The sequence below is a fragment of the Topomyia yanbarensis genome, chromosome 3, assembly GCF_030247195.1.
Source record: "Topomyia yanbarensis strain Yona2022 chromosome 3, ASM3024719v1, whole genome shotgun sequence".
Taxonomy (NCBI): domain Eukaryota; kingdom Metazoa; phylum Arthropoda; class Insecta; order Diptera; family Culicidae; genus Topomyia; species Topomyia yanbarensis.
The window spans coordinates 81,491,995-81,517,852 of NC_080672.1; the positions used below are offsets into that span (position 1 = coordinate 81,491,995).

A 25,858-nucleotide genomic window follows, 5' to 3' on the forward strand; every position below is an offset into this window, starting at 1 on the left:
GATTTCAAAATTGTTAGTCTTTTGCAAGCCTCACGATGAACTTCCACAGCAGGCAAGCCAAAAATCAACGATGTTGATAAATTCAAATTAATGTTTGTTCAAAACTAGCTTCCGGTTTGGTACACAAGTTCGCACAGTTTGAGGTTGGTATCGATTTTTACCCTTAATTATATTTCTTGGAATGAAGTAAAAGCGCACTTGAGCACGTTTTCGTTATAACAGGATGGAAATCAATTGGTGCTTTCTTGTAAACTCGAAACTGATGAAGAAAACGAAAATATAGTGTTTTAATCACATGTTCTATTTTCATTCTTCTTCGGTTGTAACTGACTGAATGCTATGGTTTAATAATAATTTTTTCCACTCTAACTTTTCTATAACTTTAGAATGCATTTGGCCATGTTGATGGCCAAAAAATTGTCTATAGGTTTATAGGAGTGCTAATTTAACCGCATCAACAAACTACCTGCCAGTTCTAAAAATTTTAGGCGAATTTTCGATAGTTTTTGCAACAGTGAACTCGAAAGGAACGATAGTAAATGTTTAAGTACAACGGAAAAAAGTACAGATCCCATCCCGTACCAAGATGATGTACTATATGGAACCTTTCCGGAAACTAATTAAATCGTATGTTTCTTAACCCATTCATCCATTGAACAAAGTTTTATCCTGTAGCTTTACCGTCTACAGCATGTGCCAGCAAATTCCGTTTATGTCTTCCAGTATCATAATCTATTAACCAGCTTAAATACACACACACTTTGTCGCATCGCTTCCACTCCGTAGTGGGAAAATCCTTGCATCGCGGAAAATGCTCCTCTCTTGCACTCTTTATGCTCAGGATTTATTTTACTACCGATTTTCCGAGCACTTTCCCGCTCCATTTCCGGTTTCAACCTCTTGCCCGAAGCTATACAAATATGTTGCAACATCAACCACGATAGATACGCAGATACACAGCTACCTAGCATCTAGGGAAGATATGCGATGTGCTTCGCTGCAATACGAGAGGAGGCTATGCGGTGGAACTCCGGTCCACGTGTGCTGAATAAACTGATACATAGGTAGGATATATATGAAGGCACAATGCGGATGTTTTCGACGTGAACAGCAGTCTCCTTTTCGCCCATTTTACAGTCTACTTGTTTAGGCAACTTCTTATGTTTACGAGGATGTTATGACTGAGGATGGCGTTCCCATTAGAATGAGGGTGCTTATACGAATTATTACCTTTACTGTTTCGAATAAGGTATAGCACGGAACTGATAAAATAGTGATTACGGGGTTTATGACGTAAGTTCCGGCATCGTTAAAACCTTTTCCGAATTTTCTGATAATTTTTAATTGCTTTCTGGTTTCGCCTATTACTGCACCTGACTGAAAGGCCCATCCAAAACCACGTCCGTTCGTTACTGCTGCGACTGGACACCACAATATTTATCTTGCGCTAGAAGCTGATGACAACACTCCGATTGTACGGACACACGATGCTGAGGAAATTTTTCCGTTTTTTCTCACAAATTCCGAAATAATCCCAGATCGGAAAAGCGTCCAATGGTTCATTATGTGCCCATTCGTTATCTAGATTTGCCGCCCAAAATATTTTCTATTCATATTAGTAACGGTTTGCTTAATAAAAATTTACTCTTGGATTCCGGAACAAACCCGGATGGACAACGTGGCCAAATGTTCATGAATCTGTTTTCATTTCTGGTATCAACCTTTGTTTGTATGAAACATCACGAGACTGCTGTATCTGCGCATCAAAACATATTTTACCCAGTTCGGTAGCGTGCGGTTGGTTGGATTAGCCCCCATCAAGGGCGCCAACCTTAGGAGGGCGTTGAAATCTTTATCTGCATTCAGAGTTGCAGAGTTTTTGATAGGTTTGTTTGAACGTTAAGGGAGAATACTCTACTATGTTTGAACCGCAGTTGTTTGCTGCATCATTCATTCAAAAAGCTCAGCCGCTCAATCATTTTCCATTCATTTTCAAGTTCATAACCCCTGTGAATATCTGTCTACTGACTGGGTTTTTGAAGCAAAGATACTCTGAATATTCTTCACCCTTCCTCTAGGTTGAGAGGTTTTCGGCATTGCAAACATCATCAAGCATACTGCGTGCAGCAGTACTATAGAACTTTTGACAGACAATTTCTTTAAGATGATTACATTGATAGTGGCGTATCGAGGAGACCGAGAGGGCTATGGGCCTTTTTTATATTTTCTGTTTTTTCATACACTGCGCCTGCTCATATTAACGCTCAATCACTAGCCTGTGCGCGCTGGCGTGGCCGGCTGACGGGTCGACGTGGATTGACTTTTGCTGTTGGCCCTGTTTGATGACATTGTTCCACAGTTTAACGGCAGTGGACAGGACACACAGTGGGGGTCATTGTGTGTCCATTTATTGGTCGACTTCGTCAACGTGTACAGGTAGAAACCTATTAGTTGTCGCTTGTAATAATTGTAGTTTTTCGTACAATTGTTATGTGCTAGTCGTATGTCTATCTGTGTATGTGTTCGTCTGAGTATTTGTGACAGTTGGGTCAGGAAATGGATGCGAAACTGGCGTATATGATAAAATAGTGGCTAATACTACCGGTATTTAATTTATGCATTCGATTCTATTCATTCGGGAAGGTTGGAATGGATAAATTAAGGTACAAGGTCAGCCTAGCATGATAAAATTGTAACAGAATGCAATTGTCGTAAGTGGTAAATAAACAACATTTGCTGCATTTAGACGAGCTCTATTCTACTTCATTAGTCTGTTTCTTTTGTACTTCTATTAGTTTGCTTTTCCATTACTTATGTATACTAAAATAGTATCAGCCATTTTATACACTTCTAATCATTCTCTTTGCATTTTTTCTTTATTCGGCATGTTGTGATTCCTTTTATTACTATACAGGGTGTTTGGTTCATGGTTAAGAACCTCTCGAGGGATGATTGACTGTCATATTTGGAGAAAAAAATCGTTCTACACATACCATGAAATCTCAACCGTTACTAAAATATTGAACTTTTTGTGTTAAAAACTTAGTTGTCTTAAAATAGCTCTAACTCAAAAAATATACTTTGTATTTCAAATCTTTTAGATCCATTGGATAGGTGAGAAAATTCCGCTGAAAAATGTCCTCAAATGTTTCAGCTAATGAGGTTAAGTAATCGTTTACAGTAATTTATTTAAAATTTAACAATTTTGATCGATTTTTCGTTCACTTCGCAAAAATCTTAATAGTTAACATCACTATTTTAATAATTCAAATTGTTAGTCTTGAAAAGTTGTATAATTTGTTCTTTGACATGTTACACTTATCTTGTCTTGTTTTCATGTGTTTGGGTTATTGAACTTGGATATTTTTATCTCATATTCACTAATACTAGCTCTTATTGAAAAAGTATGGCACTTATTGTACCTTTTCTTATTTTTATTAGAAAGCCAGGAAAATTTGCAAAGAAAAATGTATTAATACCTTTCAGTTAAGTGAATTTAGTATTCTTTTAGAAGTTAATTATTTTAAAGTTAGTGTTATTATTTGCATTTTCGTTATTTTCTTAAAATAGTAAATATTAAACTTTACCATTATTATCATGGAATTAATGCATCTCAGCAAGTTCTACAATTCTTCCTTTGACTCCATTCAATTATCTCTTTTAGTTTCGAAGCAAAATCATTTTTATCTTCTCGTTTCATATGCAAAAACAACGATTTCGAACCCACTGCATTTGTGATGAGGTCATGCTGTGTTAACTATTAAATTGCAGCGAAATGAAAAGCGATAGGGATAAAGTATCAAATAACAAGTTGTAGAGAATATTAAGGGGCACCAAATGAACAATGGTGACGATAAATTTAGTTGATTAATAATTAGAATAATTACAAAAATCACCAAAAACGCAAATTTTGAGTTATTTTACTAGTAAAAAGTCATGTAGTACACTTAACTAAAAGATATCTGTACATACATCGAAAGGAAATTTTCTCAGCTTTCCAATGAAGCCCTGATAATAGCGATATAAAGCATATTTTTTAGATTAGAGTCTTTTAAGAACTTGCACGTCAATTACAGAAAATGTTTAGAAGTCAAATTACAAGGAAGCGAGAAGAGATAGGAATATTATGTTGAAGAACAAATTATGAATCGTCCTCAAACCCAACTTTTGGATAATAGATATTACTATAATCATAATTCATTATTTTGAGAAAATTAATAAAAACCTCATCAAAAACACTAACTTTTAACTAATTTACAACTAAAAGGTAATTAAAATTAATTATTTGAAAGATATGGGACATAATTCAACAGAAAATTTTCTCACCTTTCCAATGGCACTAAAAGATTTAAAATATGAGGTATACTTTTTGAGTTAGAGGTGTTTTAAGATAAACAAGTTTTTTACACAAAAAGTTCAATAACTCTGTAACGGTTGAGATTTGATGGTATGTGTAGAACGATTTTTTGCTCCAAATATGACAGTAAATCACCCCTCGAGAGATTCTTACTCATGAACCAAACACCCTGTATATCTATACTATACTCTATTTATACTCATATAAGTACAAACGTACAAACGCTCGTGGCTTTCATGATAACACAAACCTGGTCGCAAACACGAACATGCAATTGCAATCATCTACACATACCCACGCCCGCAATTTCGCCAGCATTAAAACACCCCGGTAGTTAAGTAAACGTTGTAGCACCTATAAACTTACAAACGCGGTCTCAAGCATTAACCCACCACTCGCGCGATCATGAAACGGTCATGTCCGGAAGCCTAACCTTAATCCTAGCAGACTAGACTCATGCCTTTAGTTAGACAAATAAAAAATGACTTTCATATGCACTAGACAACACGTTCGTCCCATGGCGACATGATCGGGAGCTCTAGTTATATCGGAAAACTGACTATTTTGTACCATCTGTACCATACACTACAAATTAAGCAAAAGATTCGCGGTCCGCGCACGATCATTCAAGAATACACGTCACATGATTATAAAATCGAAATTTTATACGCGAAGTCACATACACGTGACAAACACGTTAGCATACAAATGCTTGAGCTCTTCGCGACCAACTACGGCACCTACACCCGTGATCTCGAAAACATTTGTTTATTTGTTTATTTGTTCAATACATCAACAGGCATATCAAAGCCCCGATGATGTTGACTTAAATACTAGTCTAATTACTAACAATCAAGTACACAAAAACAATAGTCATACAATAATTAAAAACAAATAAAAAGGTCAAGTGTTGTTAGCTAATTGATTAAATAGTCTGGAAAAACGTATACGCAGATTTTGTCGAGAAACGTTGAAATCAAATGCCGTAACTGCCTGGTTAAAAATTCGTTGCAGACCAGTGATGGCTCCATACATACTATAGTTAGTGCGTCGGAATGGTAATCTGAGCATAATGTTGTTGCGTAGTGTTCGAGGAGCGACGTTTATGTTGATTTGTTCCAGAATAGCTGGGGCATCTATACGACCTTGCAGAGTGTCAGCGATGAACAAGGCTCTTGCAGTATTCCTTCGAACATGTAGGGGCTCTAGTTGAATTAACTGACACCGGTTTTCATAGCGAGGTAGTCGGGAAGGATCTCTCCACGGCAATCTACGAAGCGCGAGACGTAAAAAGCGACGCTGAACGGACTCTATTCTCTCAATGCCATTATTGTAGTTTGAACTCCAAACTTCAGAGCAATATTCTAGAATTGATCGCGATAAAGAACAGTAGAGCGATTTGAGACAATAGATATCCGTAAAATTTTTGGCTATTCTGAAGATGCATCCCAGTGCTCGAGATGCTTTACCAACTGCATAGGAGACGTGCTGTTTAAACGGAATCGAATCTTTTTTCCGTGAAAACGATATTACCGAACACTTCTTCGGGCTCACGCACATGCGGTTCGTGTTACACCAATTAGCAAAGACATCAAGCTGCTGTTGGAGAAATCTGCAATCTTCAATTGACCGAATTAGGCGGAATATCTTGAGGTCATCTGCGAAGGACAATCGTGGAGTCTTCAGAACTAGATGTACATCATTGAAGTATAGCAGAAACATCAACGGTCCCAATTGGCTTCCTTGAGGTATTCCTGACGTAGAAATGAAGGTGGGGGCCTGACAATCTCCTATGATAACCGCTATCTCTCGGTCTGTGAGGTAGGATCGAAACAACTGCAAAACACTACCATTTATTCCAAATCTCTCCATTTTTGCGATTGCGATATCGTGATTTATCTTATCGAAAGCGGCAGATAAGTCGGTGTAAACAACGTCGGTTTGAGCACGATGTTCCATACTCTCTGTTATGTAGGATGTTAAACACAGCAGGTTAGACGCTGTTGACCGCCCGGACGTGAAGCCGTGTTGATCATCACTTAGGTACTGCTTACAATGAGCCTGAAGAGGTTCCATAATCACCAGCTCGAACAACTTTGAAACTGCACTCAATGAAGTTATTCCACGGTAGTTATTGACGTCTCGCTTATTACCCTTCTTGTGGACAGGGAACATGTTCGCGTATTTCCAGCAAGACGGGAAAACTCCTCTAGCAATAGATGCTCGCAAAATATGAAGAAGCGGAGTAATCAAAGCTTCAATGTGCCTTTTCAGGATAACGGAGGGGAACCCGTCGGGTCCCGGATTGAAAGATGACATGATAACATCCCGGTGATAAAGTGAACGTCGCAGCGCTTATAAATTTTCAAACGCGGTCTCGAGCGTGAACCTAAAAACTCCTGCGCTCCCACGATCATGAATCGGTCGCTTCCGGAACCTTGTATCCTTGGTATCAGCAGACTAGTTCCTTGCCTACCATTGGACCAATTAAAAAAGAAAGCTCTCATATCCACTGGACAATACGTTCCATGGCGACATGACCGGGAACTCTAGTGATGAGGGATAACTCACTCCCGGTCAGAATATGAATTGTACTCCGAAAACTTAATATCAGAATGACAATCCGCATGACCATCCAAGAACGCACGCGAATATGTGAATGACCTCACGGCTACAAAATCGAGTTATGTACACGCGAAGTCACATGCACGCGAACACACGCGACAAACACGTTAACATACGAACGCTTAAGCCCTTCGCGATCAACATCGCACATCTATGACCGCAATCGCGCAAAACATGATAACACCCCGCTAATAAGGTGAACGTTTTAGCGCTTACGAAGTTACAAACGCGGTCTCAAACGCGAACCTACAAACGTCCGTGTTCGCGCGATCATGAATCGGTCACGTCCGGAAATCATTACCCTCCGTCCTAGCAACTTAGGTCCATACATTCAATTGGACCAATCAAAAAATAAAGCTCATATCCAGTAGACAACACCATCCATGGCGACATGACCGGGGACTCTAGTGATATGGAAGATTTCATTTTCTGCTAGCATCTGGCCCGTACACCAAAAATTAAGTATTAGATTCGCGGTGCGCGCGATCCAAACATTAAGTATCCAAGAACACTCGCGAATATGAGACAGGTACTCGGTTATAAAATTGAAATTATTCACGCGAAGTTACATAAACGTTAGCACATGCGACATACAAACGCACACGCCATCGAACATGTTAAAATGCTCGAGCCCTTCGCGATGACACCCGCGATCGCGAAGTCCCTACGCCCGCACATATCTGAACCGTACAACGAATATCACATGTATTCTGAATCACGGCCCGCTGCAGTTGGCCTTAAGCAGCGTTTTAGTGGGCGAAATTGCCTGTCTCGTCTGCTATTGTAGTGTGTGATTCTGACGGGGAGCCTTTTCGAGAACCTAGCTCTACCGCGCCAGTAGGACAATTCTCGAAAAAAAGCTACTCTGAATATTCTTCATACAGTTCATGTATGCTAAACATGTCAACATTTTACATAAACTGGCCATTATAGAGCAGATGCAGGCTTTCGCGGGTTAGTGAAAAAGTATCAATTTAAAATGAAAACGTTCGGTTTTGTCATAAAAATTTCGCCAACTTGAAAATGAATGATTGAGAGAGGCTTTGAATTTGTATCTTGGTTGCGGTAGATTCAACTGAAAGTTGGCATTTCAAAATGAAAACTTGCTTCTTTATGAAATCTGTCAGGATAGGAGTACTATTTCCAGGTACACACTGAATTATCGGTTGAAAGTCGAATTGAAAAAGAAAACCAATATAAATACCAATGGGGTGCACAACTGAAATTCTACCAAAGACGCTAGAAGACCACGCTACGGGTCTGTCAGTCCCTTATGTATACATTCATAATAAATGGTGTTGATCTCATATGTAAAGTGGACAAATTAATAAACAACGAATATGTTTCATAGAAACACAAGTGTGATATGATATGTGGGAAATAAAGCAGATCACCTTCTTAAAGCTGTAGAAAAAATCGTGGAATAAGTTATATCAATTATCATCGAGACCCCATGCCGTACCGTGAGAATTGAAGCCTCCCCGTTGTCGGGAAGACGTCCACGATATCACAAAGTTGCCGATGCCCAACCTAGGCCCAATCAGTCCTGCACTAAGGTAAATCTCTGTTTGAAATGTCACATGAGATTTTTGATGTTGTTGGAAGCGCTGCAAATTCCTTGTTTGATCACATATTTTTAAGATCAGAAACTGTTTGCTTCGGCTTTGTGTCAGAGATTGTTCGATCTGATATATTTGGCGGCCTCTCATCATAAATAATTTAAGGTTTTACAAGGACTCTCATTAAAGTCACTCTATTTCGGTGCCACGTATAATGATTTGTCGGATAATCGCGTATCTTTTTTAGTATTTCTATAAAAGAGTGCTTAGAGCATCGTTCAAGAGAAAAAATGTTTTACATTCCTCGGGTGCTGATTATACGCGCGGCATGGTGTGGACTCTCCCCATAGTAGGTACACTTTGCAGCACGGTGGCCCTTTTACTTCTATTTAGTACTAAGCTGCAATGTATGACGACAGTCGAACAGGCAGACGATCCTTCCTTGTCGAAGAAGACATAGTGTGATATGTGCACAGCACATATTCCCGAACCCACAGCAACCATACATCCTGAAAGACCTCACTAGCTGAACCACGCTGTGAGAAAATAATTCATTCCCACAATATTGAACTGCTTACGCGTCAAATGCAAATGCACGCGCAAGCGGGGTAAAGACCCAAAGGTCTCAAGAATTCTGACATGACAAAAACGTGTCCTGCTCGTATTCCAACTCTTAGTTCCCAAGCGCATTCCGCGCAAACTGCCTTCTCCGAATTCTCTCCCATTCTTTCAAGTTATTCTCTCTTACGTTGAATTGACCATTCTTTACATAATAGATATACATAACTGACTCGAAGCGCCTCCAGTAGGAATAATTGTAGACAAGGTAATTGAATAAAACATTCACTGTCTAACTAACAACGGGTGTACGTCTTTCTTCGATGACATCCCGGTGACGTTCTAGTAAAATTATTTAGGAAGAGATAAAACGCCACACATAACTAACAATCACAATTGCAGTACCAGCCCGCCAAAACAAACATTTGCCCCGTCCAGCATTTGTTTGTGAAGAGACACACCATATTGTCCCGTCCAATGCCATTCAAAACCTCTTTGGAACAAGGGGTCCTTGAAACAGCCAACTTCGTGCTTCTGTAGATCCGCGCATGGCAAACTCGAATCGGTGACTACGCTGTCGATCTCAACGCTATGAGCAGGCATGTAGACGCAGTAGTGCTTCATAAAAAGGCTTGTCGCCAGTAACGTAATTCGCTTGCTCCGACCGAGTTCAATGTTTGTGATTTTAAACGGGAAGTTTTCGATGATGAATCTTGTGCAACATCCATCTTACCATAAGCTGGGTTTTCTTTCCACCAGAATGTATTTAAATGCGGGTGTGGAAACCAGCGTTAAGTGATAATTTAAAGAATGTGAAAGAAAAGACAGAGGATTGTAAAGCAAAAATGTAGCAAAATTTCCTTCGAAGTATGTGTAAAAACCTTTATCAGCAATAGATCACAAAAGCATCTTTGTTTCACTCGTGTGTGCAAAAAGGTTCGTGATATCTGGGTCATAACCGGAATGTCGTAACGACATTTGGGCTAGTAATTCAAATTTAATGATATCCACCGTCCACCAACCGGATCACAGCTCTTAAAAATGTCTCCTTAGTACACCGGTTTTCATATACAATAAGGTGCCAATATTTCTGGTCATCCTGCATTTGCACACCACAAAATTTTTTTAGAACCTCAAAATAAATCTGTATAGAGAGCTAGAGCTTAATTCATAAATTACGTAACGATTTTAAGACGGGGAGATAGAGATAAGAGAATAGAGAGATTTGTGGCAATTACACGAGGGGAGGGGGACTCAATAATGGACAAATTTTGCGTTACGTAATTTATGAATGATCTCTAATGAATCGCGCAAAACGATCAAAGATCAAAAGTATTTACCCGAGAAAAAACATCAACCCTGTGAAATTTAAAAAATCGAATTCGTATTTTTGATGCCAAATATCTTCAAATATTATGAAACATTGAAATTTGTTGTAATCTCGAAAAGATTTCTTTCCAACCCTAAGTCTCAATTCAACCCAAAAACTGTTGAAGTCAATCTTCAAAAAAAAAAAAATATTTATATATATATATATATATATATATATATATATATATATATATATATATATATATATATATATATATATATATATATATATATATATATATATATATATATATATATATATATATATATATATATATATATATATATATATATATATATATATATATATATATATATATATATATATATATATATATATATATATATATATATATATATATATATATATATATATATATATATATATATATATATATATATATATATATATATATATATATATATATATATATATATATCCAGGTAACAAAATGGCTTCTCGACATTCTACAACACTTCACATTCAAAATACGAAATCGATTTTCGAAAATTCATAGAGCTCCTGCTGTTTTTTTTCACTGTTGGAATTTTGTAGCTTCTAGCTGAACCATGCCGTTTGAGCTAAAATTTAGCAGTTTTCTTCAAGGTGCTAAAGCCGTTGAGGTTGTAACTCGACGGCATATTTTCCTATATGTGCCCTGTTCTGTTGGTGCTCCATGTTGATGGTTTTGCTCGAAATAGGTTGGTTAACTTCTATTTTCTGCTTAGCTTTTGAAATTTTTTTATAAATATCATCACATTTTGGTTTCTTTCAACTCTGCGTTGCTCCTTTGCTTTGCTGAGTAACGATGAAAACGAATATTTGAGAAAGGATACGATAATCCTAACGAATTGTGCGGGTCAACTAAAAACAATATTTCTTCCAAAATGAGTTGATTTTCTTGTAATAAATATGTAATAATGGTTTTTAATAATGTTGTCAACAATGCATACATAGTTTTTCTGTGTAAAGAGGACTAAAACCCTTTCTTTTTAGGTTCGAAAGTCGCCAGAGTTTCGATGGAACTGCCACCTTAAAGTACTTTCGATGGGATCTTTTGCAGAAACGCTAAAGAATGGAACGCCACTCCCTCGATACACATTTTTGAAATAATTTCTTGTCTCCTAACGATGGCGACTCCTCACGACTAGCGACGTGTATTGAATGTTTTGATTATTCAGTACGCAATGTCATTGTGGACTGGATACTAAAAACTTTCAACATTATCAATAATCTTAAAAATCTCTTAGGCTGGTTTCTTACGAACGATTAATTTACAATTTAATTGATTATATTCATGTCTCTGGATGAATTGATGTCTTTTGTATTTTTATCGATTTATCCTACACGGTGTGCCAAAAACCAAAATTAACAAAAATGACCATCAATTCGGCATTCGAAAGCTAGTATCCAAGTTTCTTCTCAGTGAATTTCAAAATGATCCATCAATAGATTCGAGAGATATGGCAATTTGAAGTTTTATGACACGTTTCATAAGGCTACCGTATCTCGCTTGTGGTGACTCGCAAGCATCAATAGCGTTCCAACTTCTTGTTAACTTTTCCACAGCACGTAATCTCATTCGTTGCAAGCTATTTGGGAGATCTTATTACCAACGTATTTACCGGAACAAACCGTTCAAATGTGAAATGAAATCGCCATTGAATGTTTATAAACACGTAAAATGTAAAATTTGACCGCTACATGGAACATAGTTAACTGCAAGAAACATTAGGTTTGTTCCAGAACACGGAAGTCACTCCGGAGTAAACAGGAGCTAAAAATACTTGCTCCCTTTTACATCGGTTTGCTTCTATGAATCACTGGTACATGTACAGCAGAATTGACAGGCGCAAACTCAATCCAAGTTATTAAATGGAACTTTCTAATTCAATTCTCTCTCCACTATGTTTTCATCCTAATAAGAACGGTTTGCAGATAACTATTTTTGGTGATACCAGACGAGAATCCTTTCTAACGATTCGAACCTTGCCCGAATTCGCTTCTGCTGCGTACATACACGAACATTCCCTTTTCGCAGCTCACATCGAATGAGCATTGTATATCGCAATGCGATCTCTTTTATAAACTTCTTACTGCAGATGGAAGTCCATCCTTTTGTGCGACAAATGGAAATATTTTCATCATTCTTTTTGGTGTGGCTTTCGCTTAGTAGCAGGGTTGCCACATTCACTAATGTTCTTGAAAGATTTGCAAAAACCACCAATCAAAGCGCGGCTAATTAATGCTTTTACAAAATCATTTCTATCAAAATTTACGGTAAAATCAACGGAATCTACTACACAATTGTTTTGATTATTTCCCAACAAATTGCGCAAAAATCTGTTTGTTCCGTACAGCACAGCGCAAATAAATGACGTTGGAAAACAAATCGGCAACTTCAGCTGCCAAACGCTTAGAAACGATCGAAGTTTTTTTTTCGTCAATGTCACTTTTCTGACTCAAATTTTTGTAGAAAATACTCTTGCTTCCGTCCCATTGGTCACTTTATTGGTTCTGTCGTACATTTTTCGGATATTATTATAGAAAATAACTAACCCGATAAGAGGGAAGTTATTTTCCAAAGCACGAAATGGAAATTGCAATTGTAATTCTTCTGAGAACGATTTTGTGGTCCTAATAAGAACCGTTTGTTGTGAATAGATATTTTTGAGTGACGCGAGTGGTGACAGTTTGTGAAAATCGAATTCCGGCAAATGAAAAAATATCTTTTCCTCGCATTACGGGCCGTCGATTCCCGATGCAAGGACAATAAAAGTGCACAGAAAACATCTAGAAACACAGTGTATATTCTAAAAATAGTGAAAAATGGTTTTTTAGAGAAAAAAATTCAATCCGAAAAGTGAAAAAAGATACGGCAATAAGAAAAATTAGCATATTCAAATTATTGGCGTTTCACCAGCGACTAGCGACTACCAGGTGTCGCCCCAAAATTCTTCGCCCGAAAAATAGGTGGCAGACCAGCCAGTCGGTGCTCAGCTAATTTCGTCCGCGTCCCTTGTCACCTATGTTTTATTGGGTGTTTCATAGGCGGTGCTATCTTTGGAAATGAGCCGCCTTGGATATTCAACTGTTTTTTTTACTTTCTTATTTTATTCCGTATGAGGAGAGGTTTTGATTCTTTAATATTCGGGAACACGTATCTGCCGGTCGGCAAACTTTTCTTTGGACTGAGCAAACTAATTTCTATGTTTCTTTAGGGTTTGTTTTACCAACGGGGGAACTGATCCAAAAAGCATTCAATGTGCTTAGGGAAAACACATGGCCTTATTTGAGTGGAATGATGACTTCAATCAGGTATAAGGTTTGAGAATTGACAATTCGCGAGTGGAATCGGGGACCGGTAAGCAATTACCTTCAGTTTTGTCAGCACGAAGAATAAGTGTTTTGCTGTCATGTTCATTCAGCTTTCAATTCTATCTCATGCCTCCACGCGAATCTAAGTTTATTAATGGCATTTGGTCCTTAGACCGGCGACGACTGGGTACTATCGGCCTTCTGTCAATAGTAGCAGAATGAGAGGGTGCGAACAGATCTAGCGGAGAAAACAATACCGTCCAAATGAATAGTTGTTGGGAAATCAGCTCCAATAAGACTTTAATTTGACTAGTATCGATGATCGCGGGTCAATATGTACTGAAAATTCGCCTCGTCTGTTTTAATGAATCTAATTTCAAGTTCCGTTATTGGTGGCAAGACCCTGCATCAGGTTAACGATCCTCTGTATTTCCCTTTAATGTTCGATATAATCGTTCGTATACGTGTATTTCGCAAACAATCCGATATTAGAAATAGGAAATACTTTCGTTGATTTATAACATCTCGATCTATCATAACTCTTTGTCTGTATAACGTGTTATCACTCGGTAGTTTGCAACCCACAAAATATATCGTGGAGAAGGTATAGCAAAATCGTCTAAATAATGTCGCAATAAATAGTGTCCCGACCCATTACGTAGATAAGATTAGCTTTTCTTTGCAATACACCCTCGATCGGCAGTGTGGAGTTGAAGTTGCTTTTGTTTAAAAAACATAGGATACTCTCGGTAGCCGGCTACCCAGAGTTTAAAAAGAACCAAAAACTAAACAAGATCTTTTTCGAGCGATAGTATTCTCGAAAACTTACTAAACTACTACCTAATAAACTATGTACAGGTCGCATCGCTTGCATGGAGCAAATCCTAGAACACCAACTTCGCGACACCTATGGAAGAGTCTGATGAACCTTCTGTGTAAGATTCCTCATTTTATTCAAACGATCGCCGGGTAAAATCAGCACCGATACGATAGAAACCACGAAAAAATTCGTCGCGTGATTGAATTTTAATTAAGAAATATAAGCAGTGCTCCTTATAGCCGGCTTTCCGGATTTCAAGTTGCTTATTTTGCTAATCGTATTAATACAACAAATGATAAATTTCCCACATTCTCGGCAGCCGGCTGCCCAGAGCAATTATTACATGATAACGCTACTGGCACACTTACTAACAACTCTCCCATTCCCGTGATACATGTGGAGATGCAGAGGATTCCTCGGTCTCTAGTAGCAACATGTATCGGACTAACATTCCTTCCTTTCCCAGAAGATCTGCATTCGGACGTGGCCGGCGTCGGTATTGATCAGCATGCAGGGATCAGAATAGATTGTACAATGTGGCTCATCATGTTATTCCCAAGCATGTTGTTCCAATGAACATTTTGCAACCTAATTTGGTTCTGGTCAATAACGGAGTAGCAACTACGGGCGATCTCTTATGCTTATGCTAATAAGAACCGTTTGTTGTGAATATTATTTCGCCGTTTCCCGCTCGGCATGATGATTATTCGCTTGGTATGGATAGCGCACAGATTGGTATCTTCCAACAAACTAACCAGGCAGGCCTCGCTGGCTTCTTAGAGGGCCATTACGGCTGAGCTCCGGAAGAGTAGGTTTTGAAATGCTGTGCAATCTCACAGACCAGGCACTGGAAGAGCAGCTTGCGAATTAGTAACTCTGTCCACTTCTGAGAGCGATGAATTTCACGCAGGGCGACGACAGTTCTTGGTTGGCAGCGATAAGGCAGTAGCTATGATTTGGTTGGTGGTCCAAATGCAGCTTCTCGTTGAGCAGCACACGTACGTGTGTTCGGCTCTGTGGCTTAGACACGTCTGGCTTTAAGAAAACCTGTGACACTCATATTTATAGGTTCTAGCATTAATGTTGATTCGCACTAAAAGCAGTTTTTGAACTTTTTAAACAAGTTTTACATAGCAAACAAGGTATCAATAGCAAGCGTTGAACGTTTTCCTTTCGATTTATGAAACAAAATTAGTAATTCCTTTAGTAGGAGAAAAGTTATTAAGGTTCAAAGTGTACGTAACGTATCCGTTTTGAAAATTTTTAAATGACAGCCAGTATAGTAAAGAAAGACGTAAGTCCTACGTCAAAAAGAGGAGAAGAGAGTATAGCAACGATTTTCTCCGGAGTACTTCCAGTTGCTCCTAGTACTGGAACAAACCTATTTTTCATTCGTCCTATTTGCTATATGTGACGCTTGATTTTCTTGTCAAAATTTAAATCCCCCACTGAAACAGTACTGATCATCTTTTGAAACTGTGAACCATTTGGAGATTTTTTTTTTCAAACTTTAGGTTGAAATCTGACACTTTGAAAGTCGCTTGCAAAATAGGCCTGCTCTGGAGCATGGTTGAATTGACAGAGCGATAGTTAAAGTTGACAGCTCGAGTTAAAAATTTTGCCCACGATGCAGAATAAAAAGGTGGAAACATTTGCTGAACTTAATTGAGTTTGTCAATATTTTTCAATAGAAAATGAAGGGATAAAGATGGAAACGAAAACGTGTTGTTTTAAGGATTGTTTGTTTTATTTCATGATGTTGATGTTTACGTTTCGAGACCAAAAAAACCTAATTTCAAAATATCGACAAATGTTTACGCATTTACCATGGCTATCGCAGCTGTCAATTTCAAATAACTATCCGAATGTCAACATTTGAAATGACTCGCTCTTTCGGTTAAATTTTACCATCCGCAAGAAAATAACTTTCGAGCTGTCAAATTTAAACTAAAAATTAAAAAATCACCAAAGGGCTTACAGCCTTAATTGCTGGTTCAATTGAATTCTGCTAAAATATAAACAAATACAAAAACGTACGAAACATAAAAAAAACGTTATTTTCAAACGTATGACCTTTTTTCGAGTTACGAGTGGAAACATGAAGATTGTAGCAGCGACACCACATAAAAGCAAAAATGATAATACTTAATCCATCGTTGCAAATGGCCTTTGTTCCAATTGTTTACTCTGTTTAATAGCGACATAATAAAATAATGCCAAATGTTTGTTAACCCCCAATAGGTATTATTCCAAACGTCCATTATGCCAAATGTCCCTATCTCGCTGTAAGCATTATGTCAAATATCCATTATGCCAAACGTCGTTATGCCACTGCCACTGAATAATGTCCAAATATTCTGACAAATAGCATCGAATTACTTATATTCGAGTAATCTCAACAATCTTACGGAATATTTGTTTATTTAGGGTAATGTAGAGTATAATAACTGTATTAATAAATTAAGTTTTATTTTTTGTGTTTCGAATTCATCTCGTCAGTAACTAGCACCATCTGGGTGTCTAGTTAGACGATGTATCTAAACTAGTACCCAAATTAGCACTAGTTAGACACAAAAAATTCCAAATAGTTCACACGACACATTTTCCCTTATGGGAATCTAAGATTGCATAATGCCAGGCGTTTGGCTCCCGAGCCAAAAGACAAGAGTTCGTTTTCGCTTTCTCGTCAGCAAATCTGAGCCTCTGTGCTTGCTTCCCGGGACATCACTCGGGACAAGTCAGTTGCTTTGAACGTTCACATGTGTCGTGTGAATTGGGTACTAGTTTAGATACATCGTCTAACTAGACACCCAGATGGTGCTAGTTACAGACGAGATGAATTCGAAACACAAAAAACAAAACTTAATTTAAGTTAGGTTTTGTGCCCTTAATGCACAAAGTGGTTCAGTCCAATTTTCCCTTATGGGAATCTAAGATTGCATAACTGTATTAATAGTTAAGTGGAAACAAAATGCTGAAAACAGCAGATCTTTTTTTTCTCGAGAGAGTTGTCCTACTGGAGCTGTAGAGCTAGGTTCTCGGAAGGGCTCCCCGTCAGAATCACATACTACAATTTGCAGACGAGACAGGCAATGTCGCCCACTAAAACACTGCTTTAGGCCAATTGTAGCGGGCCGTTACTCTGAATGTGATATTCTTTGTACGGTTCAGGTATCTGCGGGCGTAGGGACTCGCGATCGAGTGTATCGTCGCAAAGGGCACCGAACATTTGCGCGTTAACGTGCTCGATCGCGTGTGCGTTTGTGTTTCGCATGTGCTAACGTGTATGTAACTTCGCGTGTATAAATTCTATTTCATAACCGTGTGCCTTTCGCATATTCGCGTGTGTTCTTTGAATAATCGTGCGCGGGCCGTGAATCTAATACTTTATATTTGGTGTACGGCTAAATGCTAAATGAAAGTGAGATCTTTCATATCACGATTTCCCGGCGATGTCGCTGTAGAGCGTGTGGTTTAGTGGATATGAGCTTTATTTTTTTGATTGGTCCAACTGAATGTATGGACCAAAATTGCTAGAATGAAGACTATAGATTTCCGGCCGTGACCGATTCATGATCGCGCGCGTTTGCGGGTTCGCGTTTGAGACCGCGTTTGTAACTTTGTAAGTACTAAAACGTTCACATAATTACTGGAGTGTTATTAAGTTTGCACGATCGCGGGCATAGGGGTGCGTAGATGATCGCGAAGGGCTTAAGCGTTTGTATGTTGACGTGTTTGTCGCGTGTGCTCGCGTGTATAAATTCGATTTTGAAACCCTGCGGCCATTCATATATTCGCGGACCGTCATTCCGTTATATAGTTTTCGGTGATACGTACATTCTGACAGGGAGTGAGTTATCCCATATCACTAGAGTTCCCGGTCATGTCGCCATGGAACGTTTTGTCTAGTGGATACGGGAGTTATTTTTTTTTTTAATTTTTCATTTTTTTTTATTAATTAACATGGATCTAGACTATCGGTACCGAGGATAGAGACTTCCGTACGATCCCGATTCATGATGGCGCGAACGCGGGAGTTTGTAGATTGACGCTTGACATCGCGTTGGTAAGTTTATGAGTGCTGAGACGTTCACCTTAGCAGCGGGGTATAATCATTAGGGTGGGACATGGTTATATGAAAAAATGAAAATTTGGCTCCGAGTAACTTTTTGAGTCCCATTTAGCTCCCAGAACAACTCTGCAAATTTTCAGCTCAATCGGTGAAACGATATTTTTGCGCCCACGGTTTAAAGTTTACATGGGATTTCGTATGGGAAAATTGTCTTTTGCAAATTAATTCTTCCAAGAGTCGCCCGTTATCTCCTAAAAATAAACAGATGTCTGATTTTTATAGGATATTTGTCAAGGACACAAAGTCTAGAAGACTGCAAAACGATCTGATGCTTGTGGAAAAAGTTATTAAGCAAAAACCGATTGATGCCCTGAAGATTGATGAAAATTTCACTTTTCATAGCATCACTGCTTCTGACGGTTTTATTATATACAAAATTTTTAACTTTCTCTTATTATGTACAAAAGAAGCCTCAATTTATCCCTCAAAACCTTGCGAAGTGGCCAAATAGTATAGATAAACGATTTAGACACGTTAAGAGAGGATTAAAACAAAATTGCGTATAATTGGACAACCAACAGCAGTGGTGCTAGAAAAAATGAATATTTTATCAATCGTCAGAGCATCAATCGGTTTCTGCTTAATAACTTTTTTCTCAAGCGTCAGATCGTTTCGTGGTTTTCGAGACTTTGTTTCTTTGTTAAATTTCCTATAAAAGCCACGTAACGATATATTTTTAGGAAGTAATGGGCGACTCCTGGAGGAATTATTTTGTAAAAGTTAACTTTCCCATGCAAAATCCCATGTAAACTTTAAACAGTGGACGCAAAAATATAGTTTCACCGATCGAGCTAAGAATTTGCACAGTTGTTCTAGGAACCAAATGGTACCTAAAAAGTTGCTCGGAGCTGGAATCTATTTATTGTCCCACCCTAATAATCATGCTTGCGAGTTCGCGGGCGTAGGTTGCTTGGACAATCGCGAGGGGCTCCAACGTTTGTACGCTGACATGATTTTGTAACATATTTGCGTGTGTTCTTGAATAGTCGCGCGAACCGTGAGTCTGATATTAAATTTTCGGTGTGTGGCCAGAATTCTGGCAGAGTGGGATCCCTTATATCGATAGGGTTCCCGGTCATGTCGCCATGAGACGTTAAAACAAAAGATCTAAATACTGGTCGCAGTGGTTCGTCTCCAACAAAAAACAAACAACGCCATGAGACGCACCGCCCAATAGGTATGAGCGTATTTTCCCAATTGGTCCAGCTGAAGGCATGGACCCAGGCTTCTAGGATCAAGGATAGACTTCCGGACGTGACCGATTCGCAATCCCATGCGCGACGGCATTTTTGTGGGTTCCCGCTTGAGACCGCGTTTGAGAATGTGTGAGTGTTAAGACGTTCACTATCACCATCTTTGCTGACCCAGCTGAAGACGGGAGTAGAATGGCAGTGTAGCACTTGAAAAGAAGAAATAAAAGACAATTTATGAAAGACGTAATAGATAGGTGTAAGATACAGCTGAAGTTATGATCATCACATGAAAGACATACATTAGTCCTTCAAACTCTACCAATACTTGAATAGCCAACCACCACACACAGCACATCCTTTCTCAATAATATATTTGTTACTGGTTGATTGTTGGTTATAAGCGGGTAAATAGAGGAAAGGCATAGGCCAAAAAAAGGCTCATATCAGTCCTCCCGGTCTCCTCGATACACCACTATCGAGGCGTATTGCAATCAACATCTGGAAGCGGGCTTCTTATATAAATAAAATCCTGAGTAGTCATAATGATTGGTGGATTATTAACATGAGAACTAATTAACCTCTAATAGTAGAACTTGGTGCAAATAGAAACTAAAAAGAGCGAAGGTCCTTATATTTAGATAACTCTATTGAATCTATTGTGGCTTGAGAATGTTTACAATACCGTCAATCCCATCAACCCGCAACAGGGATAAAGAAATAGATATTACATGCATCTAAACTACTTTTAAGTGTTTGGTGATGTGGTTCACGTGGATCGGATTTCTTCAAAAACTACGTGTTTCAGTTTATTAAGTTGATCTAGTTGAGCATTAATTAGTGGCTGAACAGTATGTTTAGGTTCCATCCATAAGAGATTGTTATCTCTGTTTCTGAAAACAGCGAATTCGATTCATTATAGACGAGTGTTATCTTCACGAGCCAGAGCGACAGAGCGATTTAAGAGATAAAAACACCCACCTTCAGTCTGATCATCTCTTATAGATGACAGTCCATTGATCCGAAACAAATGACTCGATCACTATGCTCAAGATCAAATGAGTCCTCGAACAACCGAACCAGTATGTTCCCCCATTTGAAAGTAGAAACATTCATATCAGCCGTCCGCCAAAACACTCGATCGAATGATTATTAGTCATGAGATTCAGAGATCAATGAACCAGCACTCGCTCGGATCTCCCACTCTTATCGACCAAGTAAGAGTACGCGCCCATCAGGCTCATCATCCAAGCCCAGGGTGTATCTACTCGCTGAAATTTTCGCTCAAATAATAGAATGAGACCGAATACTTGGCATGCCGAAAATTCATCTTTCGTTAATTTCTCAATGTAAAACTGATAAATTTCACATGACTCAAATAGGCTCAAAATTCTTGTTTAAAATAAATCTGGCATGAATTGAAGTGTGAATAACGCAGATTATTTAAATTAGTTCTTACATACATGCATGGTGTGGAATCGTTCAAGAAGGAAATATATGCCTTGAAGAACAGCTCATGAAAGAAAGAATGGTGCATTTTTTATTTGTTCAGCGAATATACGAATATTGCTGCCTCTATTTTGATTGTCGTATCGTACGTGAGTTCGAATGAAATAGATGAGCACCCATTGCGCTCGAACTCACGCAACTGACTAATGTCGTTTTCGCTTGAAGCAGAAACTAACTCAGTTTCGGACCTGACTGCTGTCAAACCATTTGTTTGAAGCCAGTTTCCGACCTAGGTTATGCGCCACTGAACTGAAAACCGGGTTGGGTTCTAACCTGAAATATATTTCGGGTTCGCTCACACCACCGATGTTTGTCAAGAACCCAATTCAGTTCCATTAAAAACGTTCGTTTGAAGCAACTAATCTGGGTTAGTTTCTAGGTTCTAAATCGAAAACGACATAAGCAAACAAACCACCGAGAATTAGGTTCTTTACTGACACAGTTAACTTCACCTTTCTTGACAGTTCACTAGTACTGTTTACATGGACGTAGAAAAATTTTGTGGACGACTAGATTCGCTGAAAGCAAAGCGCAAAGAAATTTTCTAAGTCCATGTAAACAGTACAAGCGAACTGTCAAAAATGAACACGTAATTTGTTAATTTGTGACGTAAAGTATTCAATTGTCATGCATGAACTTCACTCATCATGAGTTCATTCGTGTCGTCATCTTGTAGAACTCAATAAAAAATGACGCTCATATTCACTAGATAACACGTGCACCGAAAATTAAGTATCAGATTCACGGTCCGCGTGCGATTTTTCAAGAGCACACGCAAATATGCGAATGGACGCACGATTATAAAATCGAATTTATACATGCAAAGTTACATACACGCTAGCATACGCGACATACACACGCCCACGCAATTGCACACGTTAACGCACAAACACTCGAGCCCCTTGCCATGATACACGCGTTTGTTAAGGCCCTAGGCCCTCACATATCTGAACCGTACAATGAATGGCATTCAGGATCACGGCCTGCTGCAATTGGCTTTAAGCAGTGTTTTAGTGGGTGACATTTCCCGTCTCTTCTGCCATAGTAGTGAGTGATTCTGACTGAAAGCCCCCTGTTGATATCCTAGCTCTACAGCTCCAGTAGAACTCTCGAAAGAAATTTAAAAAAAATCTCAAAGTGATAATCTGCATTTGAAAATGCCGCAACCCGCTTACCTATAATGATCCTTACATAGGCATTGAAGACATTGTTTAATATAAAAACAATAGGACAATTTTGAACAAGGATGAGTTTTTTTCCATTAGCGCATCCAAGACTGTTAGGTCTACTTGTTGCGTGTACTTCGACTGGAAAGGGTGGATTATCTTCCTGTCTCGATTAAAGGAAATAAAAATTTCCCGTGCATTCTTTGGAAAATCTGTTTCGGAGCGATGCCACACTATTCGTGTCGGAGCCAAAGCCATAGCAGCATCCATCAAACCTTTATCCCTACCTACAGCGCTGCACTGAATTTATTTCAATACTCAAAAGTATCTATAGTACGACAATTACCGCATAGACGTGAAGATGACCTTAACATGACCAAGGGTTCCCAAGGCGAACGATTCCGAGGAAGCAATAAAATGGGGATAGGGCCCATGCTTCAATCAGAGCAGTTGCTTCCGTAGTCCAAAGTATCTCTGGGAAATTGCAGCGTCTTCGATATCACTTTTAGTCTAATAAGTCCTACGATCAGTGAACGTGCTCCGACAAGAGAGTGGGAAGACACTCATACTGCCGCTAGAAGCATAACTGTCCCATGTGCTATGGGAATCCCTATACACATGGGACAATTATGCTTCTAGCGGCAGCATAGTAGTCTCCCGATACTCAAAATGGGAAAGATAGCTACGGACATTGGAGTTGGACAACCCTGAACCAGAAAGAACCATTTCGTGGTTACACAGTTGCTGGAAAATGGTTTTTTGCGACACTTTCTTAAAAATTTAATACTTTTTCGTTGTGAAGATAGATTGAGAAGGAAAACAGTTACGGAAATTTTCAAGTACTACTCGGATTACTAGATCGTGAACAGCCATGGTTTTATCCCAAAGTTCCTCTAAACTCTGATCACTACCACTAATATTTTTGACGCATACTAGGACCTTGTTTGGATGGACTTTGCTCTGGATTAATTTCTTTTCGCTAGTCTTATAGCGTTTTCGTTTTTTCTTGGTGCTACACCGGTGTAGTGCAAAGAAAGAGATAGACTGATTACACCCAAGTTTGAATGGGTGTAGCACCGACTACACCGGTGTAGTGCACTGTCAAAAACGAAAATGCCATTAATTACATTAACTGATGCGATTGATCCATTCCGTTGTTCAAGGTTTCGCGAGAACGCAACTAGCAGAATATAAATTCAAACCATGGTGCCCATCCATACACACCCGTACCACGTGATCGTACCATAACATGCCGGGAAGACGCATCGCAGTCGATTGGCCTCAAAACGTGCCATAGTCAGTAAATATCAGAATGGACAAAAGATCTTGAATCAATTTTTTAGTCCTATCCATGACAAGATACCCGCGGCAACATAACACGAACCTTGCCCGCTGGATGTTGCCTATACAAACGATTTAGCACGTAGGTGAATGTACGATTACTTCTCTGCTGAAGACTGTATGCAGATGGGATTTATACAGGTTTGGGTAAACTTGCTGCTGCTAATGAGATAGCATTTAACGATCCGCCATTATGGTATATAGCTATAGGCACCTACTGTGAGTCAGTTTTGTCAAATGGGTAGCAAGGCGAACGCGATGTTGGTATGATATGTAAGCACCGCCACTTTGTTGAATTAAGTGAATCACACCGGTAAATAAACATGTGATGATAAGGTGTGCCGGTTTTTCCAACCTGTTTCAAGCATCCACTTGGTTGATACTGCTATACATACTTCTGACATTTTATTATCGTTTGTTTTTGTAGACTAACTCTGCAATGCGTTGGGTAGCGTAATTTAAACTTCTGCGGCAATGAATATGAGCAAATATTACAATTGCAGGAAATTTTACGATAAAGCCCAAGTTTTAGCATGATTAATTCAACTATACAAAATATGACAGAAAAAGTTTTGATTCGCAGATTTAAGTGCTTTGGTAACCGTACGTTATGCAGTTCATAAAATTATATCATTGATGTTCATATAGACATCGTGCCCATTATACCTATTGAAAACAAAAACAACCTAACTACTGTAAATTTATCTGGCAATCACTTTTATTATTCTCGCTGGAACGACAAACGAAAATTTATGATCTGCGCATATGCCTAATATATTCAAAATCTCTTTTGGCTCCCACAGCGGCAACCGTAGCGGAAATGGATCAATTTAGACTGAATTTTAACTATACCCGCTCTAGACTGTACCAAATCTGAAGCTGTATCCTATTCCCCGTACGCAAACACATCTTCCCAATTCGAAACAAAGTTCATCCGTTGTTTCATTTCTAGCATGGTAAACAAATTTCAAATGCGACTACCTACGCTACCTACCTACCTATGTACAATGTATGATTCAATGAGAATATCGGTCAAGCATTTTGCAATGCCAACTGCAGCATACTGTTAAGCTTTATGACCAAAGTTATCTCAAGCGAAACCTGACCATTTTCGTCTGACGCCAGTTCAGAGCAGATGACATAATCGAACGTCATTTTTTGATCGAGAAATGCAGCATAAGCCCAAGCTATTGTTTTTTTTTTCGTTTAAGCTGGCATGTTTCTCCCAGTCATTGTCACAGCTGTTAAGCGGTTTAGATGAATTAAAAAGTAGCTTACCTTCCGGGCAGGCAGATGTGTTGTCGTCTTGGGTGATCCTAGTACTGATTGTACAGATTTTTCCGGTAGAAAACAGGAAGTAATTTCCCAAAGCCACAATGCAGATTATGTTGGTGTCGCAATTTTCATCCCCCCTTTTTTCCTCTGACAGATAACTCGGGTGTCACGAGACACCCTCTAGCGCTTATGGTGCGACTGATGCTGGGGATTACGCAAAATCATTGATTTACACTACCAGGTTGAACACAATCACTTTTCTTTCTATTCGTTGTGCCAATCCTTCTATTCGGTAATTTATTCACCAGCTTTTAGAGATTCCATTTTATGTTATTAGCTTTACATCACATGAGATTCGTTTTTAGCAAGTTTTGATATTCCAAGCTCATAATGCACAACCTTCAGCTTCAGCAGAACATCTACACACTGCTAGATATTACACTGGTGTCGTAATGGGAAACGAATTTCCTTGCACCTTCGATCCGACAAATGGACTGCGACGACGGAAAAGATTGCGGCGTCAGCAGCAGATAGAGCACGAAATTCGCGGACGACCGAACTGTTCGGGATCGAGAGCCTAATGCAAGTGGGTAATCTTGTTGAAAAATGCTGCGACAATGGGGAGAAAGGGAGGAA

The 25,858-nt window shown here is 38.9% G+C and overlaps 1 protein-coding gene across 1 annotated transcript in view; it reads right to left on the reverse strand.

Annotated features, from left to right (window-relative positions):
* The window catches only part of LOC131693452 (beta-1,4-N-acetylgalactosaminyltransferase bre-4), an 85,592-nt gene extending 59,734 nt beyond the window's left edge, over nucleotides 1–25,858 (reverse strand). Inside the window, exon 1 of the mRNA XM_058981266.1 lies at nucleotides 25,226–25,858. The gene's annotated coding sequence lies outside the window, so the exon portion shown is untranslated. The remainder of the gene's footprint in view (nucleotides 1–25,225) is intronic.